Below are 8,939 nucleotides of genomic sequence, written 5' to 3' on the forward strand. Positions count from 1 at the left end.
TTATAGGAACGTGTGGTTAATTACTCTGGGTCAGTCTGATGGCCTCGTCCAGAGGAGGTGGTTGATAATCTCTCTATTTCCTGTGTTACATCAAGACTTACAGGTGTGTGTGTGTGTAACGAGGTGATTAGGTGGTACTGTGCCTTGTTATATGTCAGCAGATAAGACATGTGTTAGAGGAATATCATACCACCAACTGCTGGTATATTTTTGGGGGACCTGAATTTTAATGACTTGGGGGATTATATAATTAAGATCGTATCTTCCTAGTGACACATCAACAAAAATTATGCTGTATGAGATATGTTGAAAGTTTTACCGAGGAAATATCTTATTTTTTATATTTTTTTTAAAGAAGACATATGTATTTTTGGGGGTTTAAAGAGGCAGTATGTGTGTGATGGAGGCCTATAAGCCTACATTGCTCTGTGATAGGCCGTGTGAGAGGCCTATATTAGGCCTCTAGTATAGGCCTATAGATTGCTCACTAGGCTGCTGATCCTTCACATATATATTTGACCACTAATAAGTTAATACTAATTAAAACCCTTCTATCCCTGAGGCCAGAGATTATATTTTTGAAACATTTCCTGTATGTATATCTCTCCTCTACATTATTCAGTTGACTTAAAGTTCTTGAGATACCACAGAGCCATATATATACATATGTTCTCTAGGTCTGTTTAATTGCTAACTTGCTCATTTAAACAGGCTAATTTGGCTGAGAATCCAGTTCCTAAACTCATATAATTACACTTTCCCAAGTGTAATTACTGTACATAATGTACACCAAGAGTTCATAAAGTGCAATGTCAAAGTTTAATATTTATTTTAATGTGTTTGTTCAGTGGTCAGGACTAATGTATTCACAAGGATTACAACAGCATAAGCTATATATTTAATATTTAATTATCATGTAGTACTATATATTACATTTGATTTTGATTGTTACTTTAATATGTACTGTAAATGATACTCAATCTGTGAATGGTAGTGGACACTCTACCCATCCTATGAGTGGTAGTGAAAGTCTCCCCCCATACCCCATCCTGTGAGTTGCAGTGGAGCCCACACCCATTCTATAAGGGGCAGAGAACCCCATACCCCATTCTGTGAGTGATAATGGAGCCTGCACCCATACTATAAATAGCACAGAACCCCATACCCCATCCTGTAAGTGATAGTGGAGCCCACACCCATCCTATAAGTGGCACAGAACCCCCATACCCCATCCTGTGAGTGATAGTGGAGCCCACACCCATCCTGTAAGTGGCACAGAACCCCCATACCCCATCCTGTGAGTGATAGTGGAGCCCACACCCATCCTGTAAGTGGCACAGAACCCCCATACCCCATCCTGTGAGTGATAGTGGAGCCCACACCCATCCTGTAAGTGGCACAGAACCCCCATACCCCATCCTGTGAGTGATAGTGGAGCCCACACCCATCTTGTGGAGGACAGTATAAAAGGTTACAGATGCACAGAGGCTCGGGAACACAACCCCCCAAAAGTCATTTAGCTAAGCAAGTTTCAAACCAATAAGTGAGTTATTTGAGTGTCTGTGTGTGTGATTTTTCACCTACTGCACAGTACGTATATAACAGTTTAGTGATGTATGTCACCAAGGTATAATGTATGGAGTACAGTTTTATACAATACAATACAAAATATTCTGTAAATGCTATATTATAATGCTTAATAAGATAAAGAAATTAGATCATCAACAGTAATGGGAATGGGGGGAAGGTTACTTCCTAACTTACTAGATGATACTCAGGGGAGGTGTGGATCAATTATATAAGCAATCTATAGCAAATACTCATCATTACGGGCTATTCATGTCCGCGCCACCTTCTGGGTGGCTTAATCTTTATCAATCGAATACATACACATACAGCCTCACTCCTGTGCCAGGGAAGTCCACTACTGGCTCACCATAGTCCGTGCTACTTGCAACTTTTGTTCCGAGTAGCTAAATCTAAAACAACAACATGAATAACTATATTATGGGCTATTCATGCCCGTGCCACCTCCGGGGTGGCTTAATCTTTATCAATCGATTAACCATAAGTCTAACTCCAAGAGTGGTTCAGTAAAGACGCTTGAGAGATGCGTCACATCTTCAACATTCACCAACAACAATGTAACACTCGGCGGGTCCAGTTCTTACCCTCACAAGAGGGTATCCTTCAGCTTACCCTTACCCTTCAGCTTACCCTTACCCTTCAGCTTCCACACACAGCAGACTAGTAGGTTAGGAAGTAGTGTTAACTGTAATTAGGAAAGCGTTATGCATTTGTCATTAGTGGACTAAGTAGAATTAACAAATCACTCTCATTATCTGCACATAAGCTTAGGAGCAAGTATATTACTGACATAAATATATTACAATAGGAGTAATATATATAGGAGTAGTATATATATAGGAGTAATATATATACTTACTCTTATATATTACAATATATAGGAGCAAGTATATTACTGATATAATATACAGTACTTGTTACAATGACATAAAATTAAAGTCCAGAAATAGGGTAACTCTCCAAAAAGAAATAAAGAATTGAATAAGTCACTTAATTAAAACACATTAACAAGCATCTAATTGTCTACCATTTTGTATCCTTCATACATACTGTATAATATATCCAAAACACTACTGTATTAACTATTCATCCTCACCCTTGCTTTTTGAAGTCTGGTAATAACTTGTGTATTACACTTGCTTAGTGCCAACAGCATAGAGCCACATCAGCATGTATATAAATCTTACAAATTTACTTGCGATTCTCTCAATCTATAAAGTTAACTATATCTCCAGTGTTATTATTGCCATTATATACTGCACTTTGCTTAAATATTACTGTACAGTATATAAATTGATGAAAGGGAGTATAAAGTACAAAGGGAATATAAACAAGGTTTTATATATATCAACACAAAATAGAACATAAAACAATGTATTTAAATTGGAGAAGTATAGATTCATTAAAAATATTATTTATAAATAAACCATATAACATTATCACATGCATTCTTTAAAAATATTGTACAGCAAAAATGTTTGTGTTCATCTTTAATACAAAATGTTTATGCTTTAATCACATATAAAACACATTGTTATAATTCAACGTTAAATTTACTTTCCAGTGTGATGGCCACCCGTGGAAGGCCACGAGGTGCTAACCGAGGGCGAGGCCGAGGGAGTAGAACAGTTGACCCATCCTTCAAGTACACACTGAGTCGTGGGGTAAGTCATAATATTACTCCAAGATGGCCACCTGGTACGGCACATTTGTCTTTGTAGTATGTGTGCTATGACTTCTTCTACATGTTTTCCCACATAGTATGATAACAGCTTCCTTTGTTGATTGAAGATCAAGTTTTCTTTTAAATCTTCTCATAATTATTATATTTTTATAAAATTAAGTGTCAAAGTAGTAATATTGCCTTTTCTGGTTGGCCAATCAGGAGCTTTCTGAACTGTTACAATGGAGCTTCCAATCCTAGGGATATGCATCAGGGATCTGTGAACAGCTGAGCCTACTGGAAACAAGTACCAAAATCTGACTGCATATATCTATGGGATGAGGAGGACTGGGTATTATATAACGACTGAAAACCGAGAAAAAAAACTTGCTAGAAATAATAGATATATTAAAACAAGCAACTGTTTGAAGGGAAATGATTAACCTTGAAAACCAAGTAAACAATCATTGCTGCAGAATAAACACCCTAGCTGACTCCCTAGGGGCCTGTCAGCTGAGTGGACAGTGCTTCGGATTTGAAGCCCTGAGGTTCCGGGTTTGATCCCCGGTGGAGGCAGAAACAAATGGGCAGAGTTTCTTTCACCCTGATGGCCCCCTGTTACCTAGCTGTAAATAGGTACCTGGGAGTTAGACAGCTGCTACGGGCTGCTTCCTAGGGGTGTGTAAGAAAAAAAAAAGAGGCCTGGTCAAGGACCAGGCCACGGGGATGCTAAGCCCTGAAATCATCTCAAGATAACTCAAGATACAGTACAGGTAGTTGTAATGTGCCTGACTGCCACCAGATGGCAGCCCAGGTCACCTAGGGTCATAGCTAGCCAGCTAGAGAAATGCAAACTCCTCAACTCACGTGAAAAATAAAGGAACAGGGCACGTACTGGCAGCTACCGAGTTCCCGTCAGTGAAAAAGAGTGCCTCATTATATTAAATACTTGATTTTTGGGAAGGCTTCCTCAGTAGCTCACCTTGCTAATGCTTAATGGCACCTCAGCAAAAGCTGCCTTTACTGAAAGGAAAACAAAAAATGATAAAACAGTAAAGATTGACTGGGCTTACCTGTTGGAGAAGATGATAAGAGAGGAGGTCCCAGAAGAGAGCAACATCACTTCAATGCCAGATGCTCAAGTGCCACACAGACATGGTGAGGGATATCCACCAAGTAGCAGGAGGTAAATACTCTTTTGGACTACAAAGTCCTGAGCCCGGATATTCACAGTGCACATATTGGCAAAGAAAGACGATAAAGCAGCAACCTTCCACACATCGTGAGAGTGGGAATAAACCACCGGCTGACTAAACTTACCTTAGAGAAATGGGTCTAGGAACTAGAAATGTGAGACAGGATTGACAAATCATTAAAGTGCACATCTTGAATATGTAGCATGCAAACAACTCTGCACTGTGGCCACAGGACAGTGCATGTGATGTGCACTTCTGGTCAGACAATTTCTATGGTAAAAGCCCTCCAGGAGGCAAACATCTCATTCTTAGCTATACAAAAAAAAAAAGAGAAGACTATAGGTACAGAAAACTGACATAAAGGAACAAAAACCAGCATTGAATGTTCACTAATGAAATGCCTGTTTCTGGTAGGGTCTTGGTGGCTCCCTGGAGTTAGCTCACTGAAATAGCTCCTCCTGCTAAGTCACATCAGTCATAGGAGTTGTGTATAGTATACTTAGAGCCTTGTCCTCTCAAAAAGGCACAGGTAACAGGTGTGTGTTACAATCATTCCTTCCGAGAAATCATCCATAAAATAAATGAAGTAATACAGACAACTGCAAGGCTCACAGAAAGCAAAGTACTGAAACAGACAAATAACTCAACAAAAGATTCATTCAGATTAAGTCAAAACCTCACCTAGTTAAGTCTGACCTCCAACAGGTGACAGGACCACCTGGAACTTCCCGTGTCATGGAAGCTCCTGCTTCCATGACATCTTGACCTCAGCCCAATGCTGAAGACCATGAACTAACACCCCAGGTCTGAGTGGGGAGGGGGATGTTCGACCATTTGGGCTGGACAGTAGAGCGACTGTCTTGCTTCATGCAGGTCGGTGTTCAATCCCCGATGAAGTGGATGAGCACCATTCCCCCCGTCCCATCCCAAATCCTTATCCTGACCCCTTCTAAGTGCTTTAAAGTCATAATGGCTTAACACTTTTTCCTGATAGGTTCCCTAACCTTTCTCCCTGGTTGGAGAAAAGGAGGAGGGGGGGGGGGGACTGCCTCAAGTCCCTACCAGAAAGAGGCATTTCATTACATTCAGTATTGGTTTTCTGGTGGAGCTGAATGGTTGCTCCCTGAAGCTAACCAGGTAAATTCAGGTAACTAACAACAGAGGAGGAGAAGGAACATATAGGAGGTTTCAGGGAAGAGAGTGAAAACAGCTCTCTTGAAGATGAGATTCCAGGAGGTACCCAACTCAGGGCAACACTAGCTCGATGTGGACTAAGAATATTGGGTAATGAGCTAATGAGAGATAACTTTCAAAGCGGTGCCAAGGAGATGTCGGTGCCAGCTCCATCAAGGCAAAATTATAAGAGACAATAGTGTTAGGCATGAGATGCTGATCAACAAACAACCAAGACAAAAAGGACAAAACAACTAGAATGAGTTCAGAGGAGACATAATGAAGAGAGACAAAGAGGCAAAAGGAGTGCCAAGAAATGTCATTCGGCCATCTACACACAACAGTACATACAGTATAGAAATTGGGTCAAAGAGTCCAGACATGAAGATTGGCGGAGATCGTTGAACCTAACCAACCAGGCTGAGACTCATACCTAAGACTGCGAGCAGCTGCATCATACAGCCTGGTGGATCACACCAGCAATGAGGAGGCCTGGTCAGAGTGATCTGACCAGGCCACCAGGGAAGCACGAGCCCTGTGATCAAAGAGAACATAGAGTGATAATAATAGAGTAATAATCCTCTGCAGTGCATGCTTCAGAGAGGCAGGCAGGCAGGTGTACATGGAACTGCCTTCTGCCCATGTCCTTGGTTAAAACCAAAGCAAATGAGCAGTTCTCAAGGGGCATAAAAAAAGAACTGCCCAGGAACACCTGAAAGATGGTTCTAACTTTCCACCGCTCAAGTATTTGGGGTATGGCAAATACCATATCAAGCTCCCCCAAGGAAAACAGAGGGATGCCATTAAGCCAGGATGAAACAGGAACCTTGCAAAAGAGCTAGAAGGCTAAACCCACAACAAACACAGCCTAGGCTCTGAAACCCTCAGATTCCCCAGAATCCGGATTAAGAGGAGGGTGCACAAGGGGTCCACACAGCAAAACCAGACAGGCAACAGAATGAGGAACAGCAAAAAGTGTATGACAAAACACTAGCCACTCCATCCCCAAAACCCCATAAATGAAATAGGCTAACTCCAGGGCAACTATACGAGCACCAAGCCACACACAAAAGCAGGTAAACAAACCTGAAGTGGCTACCGCCTGGGGAACCTCATTACTGTACGTAATAGTAAATAAAACCTAAAAGATGTAGGCTTGAATCAAACAGTAGACCAGCGAACCAGTACATTGCAGGCTGTTGGGGAAGAGAGTAATACCTACCCTCCCTCTGATACCTAATATCAGAGGGAGACAATAAAATTGATCGTTGTTCTATAGTAAAACTGACTGATAACCCTTAAACTTGCAAGTGATAACCCTCATACTCAGCAATTCAATCTTCATGACATGTAGAAGACCTACAGGACTTATCAGGGCCTGAAGAAATATCCAAGCAGGATATCCAGGCACTATGGACACTCACCGAAAGTACTAATGCCAAACACAGGCCTGAAGAGCATCGGAGATATGCAGTATAGACAAGCACGCAAACCCTAGGAGAAAATAGGCCGCACACAACATATAAATTATGCAGAAAGCATTAAGAACTATGACAAAGAAAGAGATCTAGCAGTAGTTCTGAGTAGTAGACCACCAGAGGACCACATAAATGACATTGTGTCAGGTGCATATGTTATGCTTCCAACTTCAAATTGCTTTTAAATACTGTACATGGATGGTGAGATATTAAAGAAATTGTTCATGACTTTTGTGAGACCAAAATTGGAATATGTAGCAGTTGAATGATGCCCATATCTCAAAAAAACACATCAATAAACTGGTAAAAGTGCAAAGCCATACAACAAAATGGCTTCCTGAACAGAAAAACAAGAGCTACGAGGAAAGGTTAGAAGTGTTAATTATGCCAAAGCTAGAAGAAAGTGAGAGGCAATTCAATCACTACAGTAAAGATAAAATAGTAAAGGGAATTACAAAATTGACAGAGGAATTCTTGAAACCTACAACTCAAAGAATTCATAGATTCAAGCTAAGGAAACAAAATTGCCAAAAAATATTAAAACATTATCTTTTGCAAACAAAGTGGTAGATGAACAAATCCATAAAGGCTGTGACGAAAATTCGAACCTGCATCCGAGAGCATCCTCGTCACGGATTTATTCATTTGATGCATCACGCTATTGTGATTTCTGTGTGTAAAGTGGTAGATAGTTGGAACAAGATAAGTGAAAAGGCGGTGGATGTGAAAACCGTCAGCATTGTAATTTCAGTGTTATATGAAAGAGTACTGGGAAGATGGGACACTACTAGCATAGCTGTCATCCTGTAACTACACTTAGGTAATTAACCCACAGCAAAAATCCCAAATGCCCCCAAACTACAAGGCCTTGTAGAGGAGTCCAAGATTCTTCCATTATCCAGAGTGTGGCACCCTACACAGTAGTACTGTATGCCTCTTAGGGGGACAAACTCCTAGCTTTCAGGAGAAGTCACTCTTTCAGAGCAAGAGCAATGCCAAAACGAGTGCTTAGAAAAGAGCTGCCCTAAGAGTATGCATCTCAATGTGAAGAATATACTGGGTCCACTCAGAACTGTAGTCCCATAGTCCGTGGTATAGTGGTTAAGACATTCGCCTGGTGTTTCGCGAGCACTTTGTTCTGGGCTCATATTCTGGCCTGGGTGCCAATCTTTAACTGTAGCCTCTGTTTACCCAACAGTAAAATGGGTATCTGGTTAATAAACGATTTGGCGGGGTCATATTCCGGGGAACATAGTATTAAGGACTTGCCCAAAACGCTATACGGGCTAGTGGCTGTACAAGAATGTAAGAACTCTTGTATATATAAATAAATACAAATAAATAAGTGAGGCTTGAAAATCATGCCCATGAAACAAATAGCCAAGTTGAAAATGGCACACAAATGGGCCCCTATGTCAATGTCCAAGAGATGTCCTACACTTGCAAAAAAAGTGGGACTCACTACTGCTGGCAATTCGGGTACATCCAATTTCAAAGATGTCAGTAACAGGACTGAGGCTAAAATGGAGTGAAAGCTAGGAGCTCCTGGAGGTGCTGCCACCTGTTGATGGCATGCTATTACTAGGAAGGTTTGACCTAGTCTGAGCAAATCATTTGTAGTGTCATTTGGCTGTTTTAGTCTTTGCTTTCAGTGAACCCTACAGTTATCTATATTGCATCACTTTCTTTAGGATGTTTTCTTGGTGATAGTGATCTTAACAATCCCCTGGTTCCCGAGGCTCTTTAATGGGGCCAGGTTCTGGCATTGGTCCCTTGTAGACCATACAGGAATTGTAGTGCTGGTGTGGCTCTAGTGGGAAGCCATTCGGCTCATCCAGAAAA

This window comes from Procambarus clarkii, chromosome 38 (assembly GCF_040958095.1).
Source record: "Procambarus clarkii isolate CNS0578487 chromosome 38, FALCON_Pclarkii_2.0, whole genome shotgun sequence".
In the NCBI taxonomy this organism is placed as follows: domain Eukaryota; kingdom Metazoa; phylum Arthropoda; class Malacostraca; order Decapoda; family Cambaridae; genus Procambarus; species Procambarus clarkii.